We start from the raw sequence: 19,624 nt of genomic DNA on the forward strand, positions 1-19,624 counted from the left end.
TTTTTCACACTATTAACCTCATCACTAAACAGTTCATCAAAATTCTAACAGTTAGATAGAGCCTACTATGACTTCCATTCTTTTCTTCTTTCGTCTGCAAATTGCAACTTTTACAAGTACTCTGTCTCCCTGTATTCTCAATTTAAACTCGTCAAATTTGTATACTCATTTCAACAAATGTGAACTGTTTCACTGTTATCCATACCTGTCACAAATCCATACGACCGCCGGTCCTCTTCCCCATTCCAGAAAAGTCTTTATGTCCCTCATTACTCCTCCCATATTTAAATACCCACAATTCAACATTTCCCGTTATCGCGATGTTACTAAGATTGCGTGGAAAGTTAAACATACTGCAACTCCCATGATGCACTTCAAATGTATTGGCACTCAGCTAAGCTGACCCGATCTTTAAATTTTATATAAGAACAGTTGTTTATTAATGTACGTTGTAACAATGTTTCTCAAAAGAATATGACACCAACAATTGTAACGAACCTAGATGTTAATCAAACCGTGTGAGAAAAATACTTCTATCATCATACTTTAACCAAACATATTTCTCCATACTTCGAGTGGGTGCATTCCCGTCGGTTGGGCCAAAATTGTAGAACATACATCTGTAATGGCGGGATGCACTCCGATTTAGTATTCTAAATTCAGTTTTGTTTCTATTGCTGCGTGCAGCTTGGTGGGTGCCCTGCCCAAATGACACCCAGGTAAACATAAGCATATGAAATGGGGCCAGATTCCGCCCCAACCAAACGCACTGCGTGAAAGCGCCTTGTTAGCGATCATATATAAAGTTAATCCAATCTTAATCATGAACTTTTCTCTCAGTGTTCTCAGTTTGTCCTCTATTTTCTCCAATTTTGTCCCCACACGGAATCCAATACGCCGTTTTCCAAATTTCTTAATGTTTAAACTGTGCTCCTCCGGCCTCTTGTAAAAACATGAACAGATGCGAGGTTCGTCAGACAGTGTTTATTCGATAAAAACCCAATGCATTTCGGGCAACGCAGTGCCCTTCGTCAGGGGTCACTATAAACAACGATAAAATGACCAGTTACTATTTACACTTATTGCCATCATGCTACAATTGTTCTCATGACTTAATATGCGATATCCCACCATAAACATTTGTTTTACACCCCTTTAGTTGCCACTAACTTCTCTAATACGTTAACCAAATGTTTTCCTTCTTTCTTCCCCCTTTCCGTGTCATCCATTCCCAAAACGCATTCCGTTAATTTTTCACACTATTAACCTCATCACTAAACAGTTCATCAAAATTCTAACAGTTAGATAGAGCCTACTATGACTTCCATTCTTTTCTTCTTTCGTCTGCAAATTGCAACTTTTACAAGTACTCTGTCTCCCTGTATTCTCAATTTAAACTCGTCAAATTTGTATACTCATTTCAACAAATGTGAACTGTTTCACTGTTATCCATACCTGTCACAAATCCATACGACCGCCGGTCCTCTTCCCCATTCCAGAAAAGTCTTTATGTCCCTCATTACTCCTCCCATATTTAAATACCCACAATTCAACATTTCCCGTTATCGCGATGTTACTAAGATTGCGTGGAAAGTTAAACATACTGCAACTCCCATGATGCACTTCAAATGTATTGGCACTCAGCTAAGCTGACCCGATCTTTAAATTTTATATAAGAACAGTTGTTTATTAATGTACGTTGTAACAATGTTTCTCAAAAGAATATGACACCAACAATTGTAACGAACCTAGATGTTAATCAAACCGTGTGAGAAAAATACTTCTATCATCATACTTTAACCAAACATATTTCTCCATACTTCGAGTGGGTGCATTCCCGTCGGTTGGGCCAAAATTGTAGAACATACATCTGTAATGGCGGGATGCACTCCGATTTAGTATTCTAAATTCAGTTTTGTTTCTATTGCTGCGTGCAGCTTGGTGGGTGCCCTGCCCAAATGACACCCAGGTAAACATAAGCATATGAAATGGGGCCAGATTCCGCCCCAACCAAACGCACTGCGTGAAAGCGCCTTGTTAGCGATCATATATAAAGTTAATCCAATCTTAATCATGAACTTTTCTCTCAGTGTTCTCAGTTTGTCCTCTATTTTCTCCAATTTTGTCCCCACACGGAATCCAATACGCCGTTTTCCAAATTTCTTAATGTTTAAACTGTGCTCCTCCGGCCTCTTGTAAAAACATGAACAGATGCGAGGTTCGTCAGACAGTGTTTATTCGATAAAAACCCAATGCATTGTGTGCCATGTCGATTCTCTGTTTTGTCTTGTACCCAGACACTCAGCCTGCCAGGGCAGTGTGTGTGTGTTAGGGTACAGGGCCTCTAAGGGTGGCACAATGAGTGCTGCAGCCCTTAGAGGCCTTCCCTGGTCACAAGGCCCTGGGTACCTAGGGTACCACTTACCAGGGGCTGACATGTGGCCAGGGTTTGCCAATTTTGTTTTGAGATTTTTGTTTTGGGAAGGAACATAGGCCCTGGGCTCCTAATTGGCAGGAGTCCAGGGCACACTCAGTCAAAGTACATTCAGCAATTCAGCAAAAAGTGGGGGCATGCCATTCAAGAAAGATGGCACTTTCACACAACTATTTTGTCGGCTATTGAGTGAATAGCTGAGATTGTACACTCCTTTGTCCGCAGACTGATATGTATCCATTTACAAGAAAGGCATCTCGTATCCGGGTGAACAAGAGGCGCCAAAGTTAACTCTTGTAATATTCTAGAATAGTACACCTTTGGTTGCTTTCTTGCATTTAGGTACAAGAACTAGTTTTGGGAGGAGCCTGCTTGGGCTTAGGAGGATATGTGGTTGCATACATAATCATGTACTGATGACATCCCACATAGAGAGGGATGAAGGGAGGTGCCAAAGGAGGCTGTATAGTGAAATCTGCTAATTAGCATACGGAATCCCAGAGCCCAACGGGCACTTACCTGCAGAAGCAACAGAAGATAGAGTAGTACATATCATGTCTGGCTTTTGACTCGAGTGATAGAAAACATAGAAAGTATGCTTGCATATCTCTCTGATCGGTGCACGTTTCAAATTTGTCTCCCTGTAACAGACAAAAGTGTCACCGTTGTGGGACTGCTCATATCGCCTAGCTGATGTTATCTTTGTGCAGTGGCAGTATCGTAGCCAATGAGGTCTATCCGAGGCGTGATTATTGCTTATTGAAAACTTTACCCAATACCCCGCCATGTCAACTTGAAAAATAGTTGATATTGGCAAGTTTTGATAGTCTCTATGGAGGCTGGATCAATTGTGTCAAAAGAAGATTGATTATACATCATTATAGTTATTTAGTAAGCAAAGAGGTGTAGATATTTTTCATAGAATGTCAATACTCATTGGTCAATATGTTTTTTTAACAACTGTTTTATTTCAACTAAAGTGTTTCTCATATCTGTGGAAAAGGGTCCTCTTAATCAATAGGTAAGGTACACGTATTAAACTTTGTGATCTAATTGTCTTGGAAGCTGCACAGTGTCCAAAGCTTCAGACATTCATTCAGCATCTCTCTAAGTAGCAGAGCTAATGTGCTATTTTGTCGGCTATTGAGTGAATAGCTGAGAATGTACACTCCTTTGTCGGCAGACTGATATGTATCCTTTTACAAGAAAGGCATCTTGTATCTGGGTGAACAAAGAGGTGCCAAAGTGAACTCTTGTAATATTCTAGAATAGTGCTCCTTTGGTTGCTCTGCTTGCATTTAGGTGCAATAACTCGTTTTGGAAGGAGCCAGATGGGGCTTAGGAGTATATGTGTTTGCATACAGAATCATGTACTGATGACATCACACATAGAGAGGGATGAAGGGAGGTGCCAAAGGAGGCTGTATAGTGAAATCTGCTAATTAGCATATGGAATCCCAGAGCCCAATGGGTACTTATCTGCAGAACCAACAGAAGATAAAGTAGTCCACCTGTTGTCTGGCTTTTGACCTGAGTGATAGAAAACATAGAAAGTATGCTTGCATATCTCTCTGATCAGTGCATATGTTCCAACTTTGTCTCCCTGTAAGAGACAAAAGTGTCACGATTGTGGGACTGCTCATATTGCCAATTGGAAGTTATCTTCAAATAGTGGCAGTATTGTAACCAATGCGGTGTATCTGAGGTGTGATTGTTGCTTATTCAAAACTTTGCGCAATACCTAGTCTTGTCAACTTGAACAACAGTTGTTGTTGGTAATTTAGGATAATCTTTACGGAGGCTAGATCAATTGTGTCAAAAAATGATTGATTATACATCAATGTATTTATTCAGTAAGAAAAAAGGTGTAGATATTTTTCATAGAATATCAATACTCTTTGCTCGATATGTTTTTCATTAACTGTTTCATTTCAACCAACGTGTTTTTTATATGCGTAAAAGAGGGTCCGCTTAATCATTAGGTAAGGTACACATATTAAACTTTGGGTGCTAATTGATTTAGAAGCTGCGCAGTGTCCGAAGATTCAGACATTTATTCAGCATCTCTCTAGGTTTTAGATCAAATGTACTATTGTGAGAAAGTGGCTCTGTATATACTGTTCCAAAATAGGTACAGGGTGTACAGAGTCCACAGTCCCCAGAGGTTTGGCAGAGGCTAAAGTTAGAAATAACCTTAGTCTCTAAAGTGGTAGCTTGGTCGAGCAGTAAGGCAGTATCAGAGGACAGTGTAAAGCATTTGTTGTACACACTCAGTCAGCGAAATGATTTCACACACTCAATAACTGAACTCTAGGCCAATGGTTTGTATAAAAAATATATGTCTGTTTTGTTTTAGAACCAACAATAGGAATTAAAATATACTTTCTCAGAATGAGATGCTTTATTTAAATACTTTTGCAATATGCAATTGGCTTTTGTAGAAAGTTATAAGTTGTTGCAATAGGCAACACAGTTTTAAACACAATAATGGATTGAGTTCAATGGAAATTTCAAGTTATTTGCAATAGATTACTTTCAGGATTACTTTAGAGATTCCAGGACTGGATCCTAGATTCAGTCCTGGGACAGTACTTAGAAACAAGTGATAAAAGTCGACTTAGTTACTACTAGGATTTTTAAGTAATATTTTGCTATTTTAAAAGTTGACACTTAGAAGAAATTTCATAGAAAACAGTCAATGATTCCCTAAGGAAGAAAATTCAAGCTGCAGGTATAGTATGTTCTCGTTACTTTTGTAATCCAGTACTGGGTGCCTAGACTCAGTACTGGGACCTTTATCCAAAACAGGTAAGTAATTACGTTTTCAGAAGTTATACGATTTTTAAAGAATATTTAAAGTTTGCAGAAATTGACACTGAAGAAATTTCACAGAAAAACAGTCAATGATTCCCTATGGAAGAAAATTGGGTTACTGGTAAGTACAGTTGTAAGTATTTTTCAGAGTCAGTGCTGGGCACCAAGATCCAGCACTGGGAGCTCACCTAATAGCAGGTGAGTATTTTCGTTTTCGTTACTCGGCTGATTTTTGGTGAATATTTTAAGTTTTGAAAACTCCACACTTTGAAGAAATTTTCAGAAGAAACCAGTCAATGTTACCCTATGGAGAAAATTGAGTTATCGGTTTAAAGGTAAGTACTCGACTGGCAGAGTTAAGGTTCTGGGCATAGACTCAGGGGTCTCCCAGGGTCAGGTAGGTAGAGTTTTTTCACCCTCAGCGGCACAGGGGCAGCCGGGTCCAGAGAGAGTTAGGCCCAATGTTATCCTATGAGAGGTAGGGGGGCCTTGGTTGGTGGCTGCTGACTAGCAGGCTACGCGGCTGTGGGAGCTGGGCTCCTGGTCACTTGCTCAGGGCAAATGGGGAAGTAGATAGGTGTAGAGGTTACACTGCCAGGGCCACTCGGGCGGCTGGGTGCAGGGTGCTTTTGAGCTCTTGGGCGCTCAATTGATTTCAATGGGAGAGCTCCGGTTCAGAAAAAGATTGCAAGCTCGGGGACGAAGATTCTTTAGGTGCCACCACCACTTCGAGAGGTAAGTTGGGTAGTTGGAGGATAGGTAGGTACCCAGGATTTGGGCACAGGGAGCCGCAGGGCGCCGGGTGCAGGGGTGCCTTTTGGTGTCGGGAAATCTTACCCTCTGTTGATCGCGTTGGGGGGGTACCTGGTTCTGAGGCTGCAGGTGTCGTCAGGAGCGTCTAGGGAAGTCCTTGGGTGCCGGACTCGGGTTCACAGTCGTCGTGGGGTCGTCCTCGTGGTCTTTGGTCACTCCGGCACAGGCCAGGCTTGGCGGGTGCAGAGTGTGTAGGGTTCGCGGTTCCGGGCTGATGCCAGGGATTAGAAGTAGATTTTGAGTAGAGCCTCTACTCATGGGAGTCCCAGGGGCTTAGAGCCAAAAGGTAGCCAGGTCCTCCGGGGTTTGTGAGGTTGCTGGCCACAATAGATGCCGGGTTGGAGCAGGAGCAGGTTCGAGTGTCGCCAGGCCTGTAGGGCTGGGGCCAAAGCAGCTGTTGTCTTCCTCTTCTTAGCAGCTGCAGGGCAGGTCTTCTTTCTTCTTCCTCTTCTTTGTATTTCGGAATCTGGAATCTGGGGAAGGAAGGTTCAGGGTGCCCCTAAATACTAAATTTAGGGGCGTTACAGGTAGGCGAAGGGCAGGGACCAATGGGTCCCTGTCCTGGGGTGAGTACACCCCCTATTCAGCCACTCTCCTCTGGGAGGGGGGCAGCAGCCTAGTCCTGATTGGGTAGGGCCTCCCATCTTCAAGATGGCGAGCGCCCGGAGATGTGCTTCACCTCGCCTTCCCCACCTGAAGGGTGGAGTTGGCAGGCTGGCCCATCCCCTGTCCTTGTTTGGGGTTTCCGGCCAAGCTTCCCGCCAGAGTGGGGGTTGCAAGTGGCCTGGGGAAGCTCACAGAGGCGGCATGCCTTTGAAGCTTCCCCCTGCCCATCCTGGGGGAGGAGATCTAGCATCTCGCCCAGGATGTGCATTGTTGCAGACCCAGGAGAGCAGGGGCTCTCCTACCCAGGGGTCCAGCAACATGTCTGCTGTGTGGCAGCCTAGGCAGCCTCAGAACAGACGTGGATTGTAGGTTAGGTTTCAGGGGGCCTCTCTAAGATGCCCTCTGTGGTGCTTGGTACATTAAATACCATACTGGCATCAGTGTGGGTTTAATGTGCTGAGCAGTTTGATACCAAACTTCTCAGTCTTCTGTGCTGCCATTATAGTGCTGTGGAGTTCGTGTTTGACAAGCTCCCAGCACCATGTACTCTTAAATGGAAGCACTGCACTTACATGGCCCAGGAATGGACCTGGGTACTGTAGGGGCACCGGGCTCCTGCCTCTGTGCCCACACCACTGGCATAGGGCACCCAGCTAGAGGGGTGGCTGATGTATGCCAGGGCAGTGAAGGTTGTGGGCATGGCACACAGGGATGTGTGCCATGTCGATTCTCTGTTTTGTCTTGTACCCAGACACTCAGCCTGCCAGGGCAGTGTGTGTGTGTTAGGGTACAGGGCCTCTAAGGGTGGCACAATGAGTGCTGCAGCCCTTAGAGGCCTTCCCTGGTCACAAGGCCCTGGGTACCTAGGGTACCACTTACCAGGGGCTGACATGTGGCCAGGTTTTGCCAATTTTGTTTTGAGATTTTTGTTTTGGGAAGGAACATAGGCCCTGGGCTCCTGATTGGCAGGAGTCCAGGGCACACTCAGTCAAAGTACATTCAGCAATTCAGCAAAAAGTGGGGGCATACCATTCAAGAAAGATGGCACTTTCACACAACTATTTTGTCGGCTATTGAGTGAATAGCTGAGATTGTACACTCCTTTGTCCGCAGACTGATATGTATCCATTTACAAGAAAGGCATCTCGTATCCGGGTGAACAAGAGGCGCCAAAGTTAAATCTTGTAATATTCTAGAATAGTACACCTTTGGTTGCTTTCTTGCATTTAGGTACAAGAACTAGTTTTGGGAGGAGCCTGCTTGGGCTTAGGAGGATATGGAGAAGTGTGGCTCAATGATTAGAGCGGCAGATCCTGATGCAGAGGTCTAGCCCGGGACCAGGGTTCAATTCCCCGCCTTGGCGGGTCTTGGGCTCAAAAATTCCACGGACCTGATTATTCTCGCCTCGGTGCCATTCCAATCATGGAGTCCCACTCTGCAACTCTGGGCAATAGCTTGCTTAATCTCCACAACGGCCCCCACAACGCTAAGGATGCCTGGCCTCCACCTTGGGGGTGCCCAGGAGTGGACGCCTCACAGGGAAAGCCAGGATGGGTTCCACAGCGGTATTCGTACAAGCGCCTTGAGACCCTTGCGGGTGAGTAGTGCGCTATACAAGTATCCATTTACATTTACATTTACATATGTGGTTGCATACATAATCATGTACTGATGACATCCCACATAGAGAGGGATGAAGGGAGGTGCCAAAGGAGGCTGTATAGTGAAATCTGCTAATTAGCATACGGAATCCCAGAGCCCAACGGGCACTTACCTGCAGAAGCAACAGAAGATAGAGTAGTACATATCATGTCTGGCTTTTGACTCGAGTGATAGAAAACATAGAAAGTATGCTTGCATATCTCTCTGATCGGTGCACGTTTCAAATTTGTCTCCCTGTAACAGACAAAAGTGTCACCGTTGTGGGACTGCTCATATCGGCTAGCTGATGTTATCTTTGTGCAGTGGCAGTATCGTAGCCAATGAGGTCTATCCGAGGCGTGATTATTGCTTATTGAAAACTTTACCCAATACCCCGCCATGTCAACTTGAAAAATAGTTGATATTGGCAATTATTGATAGTCTCTATGGAGGCTGGATCAATTGTGTCAAAAGAAGATTGATTATACATCATTATAGTTATTTAGTAAGCAAAGAGGTGTAGATATTTTTCATAGAATGTCAATACTCATTGGTCAATATGTTTTTTTAACAACCGTTTTGTTTCAACTAAAGTTTTTCTCATATCTGTGGAAAAGGGTCCTCTTAATCAATAGGTAAGGTACACGTATTAAACTTTGTGATCTAATTGTCTTGGAAGCTGCACAGTGTCCAAAGCTTCAGACATTCATTCAGCATCTCTCTAAGTAGCAGAGCTAATGTGCTATTTTGTCGGCTATTGAGTGAATAGCTGAGATTGTACACTCCTTTGTCGGCAGACTGATATGTATCCTTTTACAAGAAAGGCATCTTGTATCTGGGTGAACAAAGAGGTGCCAAAGTGAACTCTTGTAATATTCTAGAATAGTACTCCTTTGGTTGCTCTGCTTGCATTTAGGTACAATAACTCGTTTTGGAAGGAGCCAGATGGGGCTTAGGAGTATATGTGTTTGCATACAAAATCAGGTACTGATGACATCACACATAGAGAGGGATGAAGGGAGGTGCCAAAGGAGGCTGTATAGTGAAATCTGCTAATTAGCATATGGAATCCCAGAGCCCAATGGGTACTTATCTGCAGAACCAACAGAAGATAAAGTAGTCCACCTGTTGTCTGGCTTTTGACCTGAGTGATAGAAAACATAGAAAGTATGCTTGCATATCTCTCTGATCAGTGCATATTTTCCAACTTTGTCTCCCTGTAAGAGACAAAAGTGTCACGATTGTGGGACTGCTCATATTGCCAATTGGAAGTTATCTTCAAATAGTGGCAGTATTGTAACCAATGCGGTGTATCTGAGGTGTGATTGTTGCTTATTCAAAACTTTGCGCAATACCTAGTCTTGTCAACTTGAACAACAGTTGTTGTTGGTAATTTAGGATAATCTTTACGGAGGCTAGATCAATTGTGTCAAAAAATGATTGATTATACATCAATGTATTTATTCAGTAAGAAAAAAGGTGTAGATATTTTTCATAGAATATCAATACTCTTTGCTCGATATGTTTTTCATTAACTGTTTCATTTCAACCAACGTGTTTTTTATATGCGTAAAAGAGGGTCCGCTTAATCATTAGGTAAGGTACACATATTAAACTTTGGGTGCTAATTGATTTAGAAGCTGCGCAGTGTCCGAAGATTCAGACATTTATTCAGCATCTCTCTAGGTTTTAGATCAAATGTACTATTGTGAGAAAGTGGCTCTGTATATACTGTTCCAAAATAGGTACAGGGTGTACAGAGTCCACAGTCCCCAGAGGTTTGGCAGAGGCTAAAGTTAGAAATAACCTTAGTCTCTAAAGTGGTAGCTTGGTCGAGCAGTAAGGCAGTATCAGAGGACAGTGTAAAGCATTTGTTGTACACACTCAGTCAGCGAAATGATTTCACACACTCAATAACTGAACTCTAGGCCAATGGTTTGTATAAAAAATATATGTCTGTTTTGTTTTAGAACCAACAATAGGAATTAAAATATACTTTCTCAGAATGAGATGCTTTATTTAAATACTTTTGCAATATGCAATTGGCTTTTGTAGAAAGTTATAAGTTGTTGCAATAGGCAACACAGTTTTAAACACAATAATGGATTGAGTTCAATGGAAATTTCAAGTTATTTGCAATAGATTACTTTCAGGATTACTTTAGAGATTCCAGGACTGGATCCTAGATTCAGTCCTGGGACAGTACTTAGAAACAAGTGATAAAAGTCGACTTAGTTACTACTAGGATTTTTAAGTAATATTTTGCTATTTTAAAAGTTGACACTTAGAAGAAATTTCATAGAAAACAGTCAATGATTCCCTAAGGAAGAAAATTCAAGCTGCAGGTATAGTATGTTCTCGTTACTTTTGTAATCCAGTACTGGGTGCCTAGACTCAGTACTGGGACCTTTATCCAAAACAGGTAAGTAATTACGTTTTCAGAAGTTATACGATTTTTAAAGAATATTTAAAGTTTGCAGAAATTGACACTGAAGAAATTTCACAGAAAAACAGTCAATGATTCCCTATGGAAGAAAATTGGGTTACTGGTAAGTACAGTTGTAAGTATTTTTCAGAGTCAGTGCTGGGCACCAAGATCCAGCACTGGGAGCTCACCTAATAGCAGGTGAGTATTTTCGTTTTCGTTACTCGGCTGATTTTTGGTGAATATTTTAAGTTTTGAAAACTCCACACTTTGAAGAAATTTTCAGAAGAAACCAGTCAATGTTACCCTATGGAGAAAATTGAGTTATCGGTGTGAAGGTAAGTAGTCGACTGGCAGAGTTAAGGTTCTGGGCATAGACTCAGGGGTCTCCCAGGGTCAGGTAGGTAGAGTTTTTTCACCCTCAGCGGCACAGGGGCAGCCGGGTGCAGAGAGAGTTAGGCCCAATGTTATCCTATGAGATGTAGGGGGGCCTTGGTTGGTGGCTGCTGACTAGCAGGCTACGCGGCTGTGGGAGCTGGGCTCCTGGTCACTTGCTCAGGGCAAATGGGGAAGTAGATAGGTGTAGAGGTTACACTGCCAGGGCCACTCGGGCGGCTGGGTGCAGGGTGCTTTTGAGCTCTTGGGCGCTCAATTGATTTCAATGGGAGAGCTCCGGTTTAGAAAAAGATTGCAAGCTCGGGGACGAAGATTCTTTAGGTGCCACCACCACTTCGAGAGGTAAGTTGGGTAGTTGGAGGATAGGTAGGTACCCAGGATTTGGGCACAGGGAGCCGCAGGGCGCCGGGTGGAGGGGTGCCTTTTGGTGTCGGGAAATCTTACCCTCTGTTGATCGTGTTGGGGGGGTACCTGGTTCTGAGGCTGCAGGTGTCGTCAGGAGCGTCTAGGGAAGTCCTTGGGTGCCGGACTCGGGTTCACAGTCGTCGTGGGGTCGTCCTCGTGGTCTTTGGTCACTCCGGCACAGGCCAGGCTTGGCGGGTGCAGATTGTGTAGGGTTCGCGGTTCTGGGCTGATGCCAGGGATTAGAAGTAGATTTTGAGTAGAGCCTCTACTCATGGGAGTCCCAGGGGCTTAGAGCCAAAAGGTAGCCAGGTCCTCCGGGGTTTGTGAGGTTGCTGGCCACAATAGATGCCGGGCTGGAGCAGGAGCAGGTTCGAGTGTCGCCAGGCCTGTAGGGCTGGTGCCAAAGCAGTTGGTGTCTTCCTCTTCTTAGCAGCTGCAGGGCAGGTCTTCTTTCTTCTTCCTCTTCTTTGTATTTCGGAATCTGGAATCTGGGGAAGGAAGGTTCAGGGTGCCCCTAAATACTAAATTTAGGGGCGTTACAGGTAGGCGAAGGGCAGGGACCAATGGGTCCCTGTCCTGAGGTGAGTACACCCCCTATTCAGCCACTTTCCTCTGGGAGGGGGGCAGCAGCCTAGTCCTGATTGGGTAGGGCCTCCCATCTTCAAGATGGCGAGCGCCCGGAGATGTGCTTCACCTCGCCTTCCCCACCTGAGGGGTGGAGTTGGCAGGCTGGCCCATCCCCTGTCCTTGTTTGGGGTTTCCGGCCAAGCTTCCCGCCAGAGTGGGGGTTGCAAGTGGCCTGGGGAAGCTCACAGAGGCGGCATGCCTTTGAAGCTTCCCCCTGCCCATCCTGGGGGAGGAGATCTAGCATCTCGCCCAGGATGTGCATTGTTGCAGACCCAGGAGAGCAGGGGCTCTCCTACCCAGGGGTCCAGCAACATGTCTGCTGTGTGGCAGCCTAGGCAGCCTCAGAACAGACGTGGATTGTAGGTTAGGTTTCAGGGGGCCTCTCTAAGATGCCCTCTGTGGTGCTTGGTACATTAAATACCATACTGGCATCAGTGTGGGTTTAATGTGCTGAGCAGTTTGATACCAAACTTCTCAGTCTTCTGTGCTGCCATTATAGTGCTGTGGAGTTCGTGTTTGACAAGCTCCCAGCACCATGTACTCTTAAATGGAAGCACTGCACTTACATGGCCCAGGAATGGACCTGGGTACTGTAGGGGCACCGGGCTCCTGCCTCTGTGCCCACACCACTGGCATAGGGCACCCAGCTAGAGGGGTGGCTGATGTATGCCAGGGCAGTGAAGGTTGTGGGCATGGCACACAGGGATGTGTGCCATGTCGATTCTCTGTTTTGTCTTGTACCCAGACACTCAGCCTGCCAGGGCAGTGTGTGTGTGTTAGGGTACAGGGCCTCTAAGGGTGGCACAATGAGTGCTGCAGCCCTTAGAGGCCTTCCCTGGTCACAAGGCCCTGGGTACCTAGGGTACCACTTACCAGGGGCTGACATGTGGCCAGGGTTTGCCAATTTTGTTTTGAGATTTTAGTTTTGGGAAGGAACATAGGCCCTGGGCTCCTGATTGGCAGGAGTCCAGGGCACACTCAGTCAAAGTACATTCAGCAATTCAGCAAAAAGTGGGGGCATACCATTCAAGAAAGATGGCACTTTCACACAACTATTTTGTCGGCTATTGAGTGAATAGCTGAGATTGTACACTCCTTTGTCCGCAGACTGATATGTATCCATTTACAAGAAAGGCATCTCGTATCCGGGTGAACAAGAGGCACCAAAGTTAACTCTTGTAATATTCTAGAATAGTACACCTTTGGTTGCTTTCTTGCATTTAGGTACAAGAACTAGTTGTGGGAGGAGCCTGCTTGGGCTTAGGAGGATATGTGGTTGCATACATAATCATGTACTGATGACATCCCACATAGAGAGGGATGAAGGGAGGTGCCAAAGGAGGCTGTATAGTGAAATCTGCTAATTAGCATACGGAATCCCAGAGCCCAACGGGCACTTACCTGCAGAAGCAACAGAAGATAGAGTAGTACATATGATGTCTGGCTTTTGACTCGAGTGATAGAAAACATAGAAAGTATGCTTGCATATCTCTCTGATCGGTGCACGTTTCAAATTTGTCTCCCTGTAACAGACAAAAGTGTCACCGTTGTGGGACTGCTCATATCGCCTAGCTGATGTTATCTTTGTGCAGTGGCAGTATCATAGCCAATGAGGTCTATCCGAGGCGTGATTATTGCTTATTGAAAACTTTACCCAATACCCCGCCATGTCAACTTGAAAAATAGTTGATATTGGCAATTTTTGATAGTCTCTATGGAGGCTGGATCAATTGTGTCAAAAGAAGATTGATTATACATCATTATAGTTATTTAGTAAGCAAAAAGGTGTAGATATTTTTCATAGAATGTCAATACTCATTGGTCAATATGTTTTTTTAACAACTGTTTTATTTCAACTAAAGTGTTTCTCATATCAGTGGAAAAGGGTCCTCTTAATCAATAGGTAAGGTACACGTATTAAACTTTGTGATCTAATTGTCTTGGAAGCTGCACAGTGTCCAAAGCTTCAGACATTCATTCAGCATCTCTCTAAGTAGCAGAGCTAATGTGCTATTTTGTCGGCTATTGAGTGAATAGCTGAGATTGTACACTCCTTTGTCGGCAGACTGATATGTATCCTTTCACAAGAAAGGCATCTTGTATCTGGGTGAACAAAGAGGTGCCAAAGTGAACTCTTGTAATATTCTAGAATAGTACTCCTTTGGTTGCTCTGCTTGCATTTAGGTACAATAACTCGTTTTGGAAGGAGCCAGATGGGGCTTAGGAGTATATGTGTTTGCATACAGAATCATGTACTGATGACATCACACATAGAGAGGGATGAAGGGAGGTGCCAAAGGAGGCTGTATAGTGAAATCTGCTAATTAGCATATGGAATCCCAGAGCCCAATGGGCACTTATCTGCAGAACCAACAGAAGATAAAGTAGTCCACCTGATGTCTGGCTTTTGACCTGAGTGATAGAAAACATAGAAAGTATGCTTGCATATCTCTCTGATCAGTGCATATGTTCCAACTTTGTCTCCCTGTAAGAGACAAAAGTGTCACGATTGTGGGACTGCTCATATTGCCAATTGGAAGTTATCTTCAAATAGTGGCAGTATTGTAACCAATGCGGTGTATCCGAGGTGTGATTGTTGCTTATTCAAAACTTTGCGCAATACCTAGTCTTGTCAACTTGAACAACAGTTGTTGTTGGTAATTTAGGATAATCTTTACGGAGGCTAGATCAATTGTGTCAAAAAATGATTGATTATACATCAATGTATTTATTCAGTAAGAAAAAAGGTGTAGATATTTTTCATAGAATATCAATACTCTTTGCTCGATATGTTTTTCATTAACTGTTTCATTTCAACCAACGTGTTTTTTATATGCGTAAAAGAGGGTCCGCTTAATCATTAGGTAAGGTACACATATTAAACTTTGGGTGCTAATTGATTTAGAAGCTGCGCAGTGTCCGAAGATTCAGACATTTATTCAGCATCTCTCTAGGTTTTAGATCAAATGTACTATTGTGAGAAAGTGGCTCTGTATATACTGTTCCAAAATAGGTACAGGGTGTACAGAGTCCACAGTCCCCAGAGGTTTGGCAGAGGCTAAAGTTAGAAATAACCTTAGTCTCTAAAGTGGTAGCTTGGTCGAGCAGTAAGGCAGTATCAGAGGACAGTGTAAAGCATTTGTTGTACACACTCAGTCAGCGAAATGATTTCACACACTCAATAACTGAACTCTAGGCCAATGGTTTGTATAAAAAATATATGTCTGTTTTGTTTTAGAACCAACAATAGGAATTAAAATATACTTTCTCAGAATGAGATGCTTTATTTAAATACTTTTGCAATATGCAATTGGCTTTTGTAGAAAGTTATAAGTTGTTGCAATAGGCAACACAGTTTTAAACACAATAATGCATTGAGTTCAATGGAAATTTCAAGTTATTTGCAATAGATTACTTTCAGGATTACTTTAGAGATTCCAGGACTGGATCCTAGATTCAGTCCTGGGACAGTACTTAGAAACAAGTGATAAAAGTCGACTTAGTTACTACTAGGATTTTTAAGTAATATTTTGCTATTTTAAAAGTTGACACTTAGAAGAAATTTCATAGAAAACAGTCAATGATTCCCTAAGGAAGAAAATTCAAGCTGCAGGTATAGTATGTTCTCGTTACTTTTGTAATCCAGTACTGGGTGCCTAGACTCAGTACTGGGACCTTTATCCAAAACAGGTAATTAATTACGTTTTCAGAAGTTATACGATTTTTAAAGAATATTTAAAGTTTGCAGAAATTGACACTCTGAAGAAATTTCACAGAAAAACAGTCAATGATTCCCTATGGAAGAAAATTGGGTTACTGGTAAGTACAGTTGTAAGTATTTTTCAGAGTCAGTGCTGGGCACCAAGATCCAGCACTGGGAGCTCACCTAATAGCAGGTGAGTATTTTCGTTTTCGTTACTCGGCTGATTTTTGGTGAATATTTTAAGTTTTGAAAACTCCACACTTTGAAGAAATTTTCAGAAGAAACCAGTCAATGTTACCCTATGGAGAAAATTGAGTTATCGGTGTGAAGGTAAGTACTCGACTGGCAGAGTTAAGGTTCTGGGCATAGACTCAGGGGTCTCCCAGGGTCAGGTAGGTAGAGTTTTTTCACCCTCAGCGGCACAGGGGCAGCCGGGTGCAGAGAGAGTTAGGCCCAATGTTATCCTATGAGATGTAGGGGGGCCTTGGTTGGTGGCTGCTGACTAGCAGGCTACGCGGCTGTGGGAGCTGGGCTCCTGGTCACTTGCTCAGGGCAAATGGGGAAGTAGATAGGTGTAGAGGTTACACTGCCAGGGCCACTCGGGCGGCTGGGTGCAGGGTGCTTTTGAGCTCTTGGGCGCTCAATTGATTTCAATGGGAGAGCTCCGGTTTAGAAAAAGATTGCAAGCTCGGGGACGAAGATTCTTTAGGTGCCACCACCACTTCGAGAGGTAAGTTGGGTAGTTGGAGGATAGGTAGGTACCCAGGATTTGGGCACAGGGAGCCGCAGGGCGCCGGGTGCAGGGGTGCCTTTTGGTGTCGGGAAATCTTACCCTCTGTTGATCGCGTTGGGGGGGTACCTGGTTCTGAGGCTGCAGGTGTCGTCAGGAGCATCTAGGGAAGTCCTTGGGTGCCGAACTCGGGTTCACAGTCGTCGTGGGGTCGTCCTCGTGGTCTTTGGTCACTCCGGCACAGGCCAGGCTTGGCGGGTGCAGAGTGTGTAGGGTTCGCGGTTCTGGGCTGATGCCAGGGATTAGAAGTAGATTTTGAGTAGAGCCTCTACTCATGGGAGTCCCAGGGGCTTAGAGCCAAAAGGTAGCCAGGTCCTCCGGGGTTTGTGAGGTTGCTGGCCACAATAGATGCCGGGTTGGAGCAGGAGCAGGTTCGAGTGTCGCCAGGCCTGTAGGGCTGGTGCCAAAGCAGTTGGTGTCTTCCTCTTCTTAGCAGCTGCAGGGCAGGTCTTCTTTCTTCTTCCTCTTCTTTGTATTTCGGAATCTGGAATCTGGGGAAGGAAGGTTCAGGGTGCCCCTAAATACTAAATTTAGGGGCGTTACAGGTAGGCGAAGGGCAGGGACCAATGGGTCCCTGTCCTGAGGTGAGTACACCCCCTATTCAGCCACTCTCCTCTGGGAGGGGGGCAGCAGCCTAGTCCTGATTGGGTAGGGCCTCCCATCTTCAAGATGGCGAGCGCCCGGAGATGTGCTTCACCTCGCCTTCCCCACCTGAGGGGTGGAGTTGGCAGGCTGGCCCATCCCCTGTCCTTGTTTGGGGTTTCCGGCCAAGCTTCCCGCCAGAGTGGGGGTTGCAAGTGGCCTGGGGAAGCTCACAGAGGCGGCATGCCTTTGAAGCTTCCCCCTGCCCATCCTGGGGGAGGAGATCTAGCATCTCGCCCAGGATGTGCATTGTTGCAGACCCAGGAGAGCAGGGGCTCTCCTACCCAGGGGTCCAGCAACATGTCTGCTGTGTGGCAGCCTAGGCAGCCTCAGAACAGACGTGGATTGTAGGTTAGGTTTCAGGGGGCCTCTCTAAGATGCCCTCTGTGGTGCTTGGTACATTAAATACCATACTGGCATCAGTGTGGGTTTAATGTGCTGAGCAGTTTGATACCAAACTTCTCAGTCTTCTGTGCTGCCATTATAGTGCTGTGGAGTTCGTGTTTGACAAGCTCCCAGCACCATGTACTCTTAAATGGAAGCACTGCACTTACATGGCCCAGGAATGGACCTGGGTACTGTAGGGGCACCGGGCTCCTGCCTCTGTGCCCACACCACTGGCATAGGGCACCCAGCTAGAGGGGTGGCTGATGTATGCCAGGGCAGTGAAGGTTGTGGGCATGGCACACAGGGATGTGTGCCATGTCGATTCTCTGTTTTGTCTTGTACCCAGACACTCAGCCTGCCAGGGCAGTGTGTGTGTGTTAGGGTACAGGGCCTCTAAGGGTGGCACAATGAGTGCTGCAGCCCTTAGAGGCCTTCCCTGGTCACAAGGCCCTGGGTACCTAGGGTACCACTTACCAGGGGCTGACATGTGGCCAGGGTTTGCCAATTTTGTTTTGAGATTTTTGTTTTGGGAAGGAACATAGGCCCTGGGCTCCTGATTGGCAGGAGTCCAGGGCACACTCAGTCAAAGTACATTCAGCAATTCAGCAAAAAGTGGGGGCATACCATTCAAGAAAGATGGCACTTTCACACAACTATTTTGTCGGCTATTGAGTGAATAGCTGAGATTGTACACTCCTTTGTCCGCAGACTGATATGTATCCATTTACAAGAAAGGCATCTCGTATCCAGGTGAACAAGAGGCACCAAAGTTAACTCTTGTACTATTCTAGAATAGTACACCTTTGGTTACTTTCTTGCATTTAGGTACAAGAACTAGTTGTGGGAGGAGCCTGCTTGGGCTTAGGAGGATATGTGGTTGCATACATAATCATGTACTGATGACATCCCACATAGAGAGGGATGAAGGGAGGTGCCAAAGGAGGCTGTATAGTGAAATCTGCTAATTAGCATACGGAATCCCAGAGCCCAACGGGCACTTACCTGCAGAAGCAACAGAAGATAGAGTAGTACATATGATGTCTGGCTTTTGACTCGAGTGATAGAAAACATAGAAAGTATGCTTGCATATCTCTCTGATCGGTGCACGTTTCAAATTTGTCTCCCTGTAACAGACAAAAGTGTCACCGTTGTGGGACTGCTCATATCGCCTAGCTGATGTTATCTTTGTGCAGTGGCAGTATTATAGCCAATGAGGTCTATCCGAGGCGTGATTATTGCTTATTGAAAACTTTACCCAATACCCCGCCATGTCAACTTGAAAAATAGTTGATATTGGCAATTTTTGATAGTCTCTATGGAGGCTGGATCAATTGTGTCAAAAGAAGATTGATTATACATCATTATAGTTATTTAGTAAGCAAAAAGGTGTAGATATTTTTCATTGAATGTCAATACTCATTGGTCAATATGTTTTTTTAACAACTGTTTTATTTCAACTAAAGTGTTTCTCATATCAGTGGAAAAGGGTCCTCTTAATCAATAGGTAAGGTACACGTATTAAACTTTGTGATCTAATTGTCTTGGAAGCTGCACAGTGTCCAAAGCTTCAGACATTCATTCAGCATCTCTCTAAGTAGCAGAGCTAATGTGCTATTTTGTCGGCTATTGAGTGAATAGCTGAGATTGTACACTCCTTTGTCGGCAGACTGATATGTATCCTTTCACAAGAAAGGCATCTTGTATCTGGGTGAACAAAGAGGTGCCAAAGTGAACTCTTGTAATATTCTAGAATAGTACTCCTTTGGTTGCTCTGCTTGCATTTAGGTACAATAACTCGTTTTGGAAGGAGCCAGATGGGGCTTAGGAGTATATGTGTTTGCATACAGAATCATGTACTGATGACATCACACATAGAGAGGGATGAAGGGAGGTGCCAAAGGAGGCTGTATAGTGAAATCTGCTAATTAGCATATGGAATCC

The 19,624-nt window shown here is 44.6% G+C and overlaps 7 non-coding genes across 7 annotated transcripts; all 7 read left to right on the forward strand.

Annotated features, from left to right (window-relative positions):
* Positions 1-3,132: 3,132 nt before the first annotated feature.
* On the forward strand, positions 3,133-3,273 carry LOC146783551 (U4 spliceosomal RNA). Its single transcript, XR_014971117.1, has one exon. It is a non-coding gene; the product is annotated as a U4 spliceosomal RNA (small nuclear RNA).
* Positions 3,274-4,094: 821 nt separating this feature from the next.
* Positions 4,095-4,235, forward strand: LOC146783552 (U4 spliceosomal RNA). Its single transcript, XR_014971270.1, has one exon. It is a non-coding gene; the product is annotated as a U4 spliceosomal RNA (small nuclear RNA).
* Positions 4,236-8,620: 4,385 nt separating this feature from the next.
* LOC146783553 (U4 spliceosomal RNA) lies at positions 8,621-8,761 on the forward strand. The gene has a single exon (XR_014971106.1). It is a non-coding gene; the product is annotated as a U4 spliceosomal RNA (small nuclear RNA).
* An 821-nt stretch (positions 8,762-9,582) lies between these two features.
* On the forward strand, positions 9,583-9,723 carry LOC146783554 (U4 spliceosomal RNA). Its single transcript, XR_014971271.1, has one exon. It is a non-coding gene; the product is annotated as a U4 spliceosomal RNA (small nuclear RNA).
* Positions 9,724-13,741: 4,018 nt separating this feature from the next.
* Positions 13,742-13,882, forward strand: LOC146783555 (U4 spliceosomal RNA). Its single transcript, XR_014971051.1, has one exon. It is a non-coding gene; the product is annotated as a U4 spliceosomal RNA (small nuclear RNA).
* An 821-nt stretch (positions 13,883-14,703) lies between these two features.
* On the forward strand, positions 14,704-14,844 carry LOC146783556 (U4 spliceosomal RNA). The gene has a single exon (XR_014971262.1). It is a non-coding gene; the product is annotated as a U4 spliceosomal RNA (small nuclear RNA).
* Positions 14,845-18,864: 4,020 nt separating this feature from the next.
* On the forward strand, positions 18,865-19,005 carry LOC146783557 (U4 spliceosomal RNA). The gene has a single exon (XR_014971087.1). It is a non-coding gene; the product is annotated as a U4 spliceosomal RNA (small nuclear RNA).
* Positions 19,006-19,624: the final 619 nt, after the last annotated feature.

Source organism: Triturus cristatus, chromosome 11, assembly GCF_964204655.1.
Source record: "Triturus cristatus chromosome 11, aTriCri1.1, whole genome shotgun sequence".
Classification (NCBI taxonomy): Eukaryota; Metazoa; Chordata; class Amphibia; order Caudata; family Salamandridae; genus Triturus; species Triturus cristatus.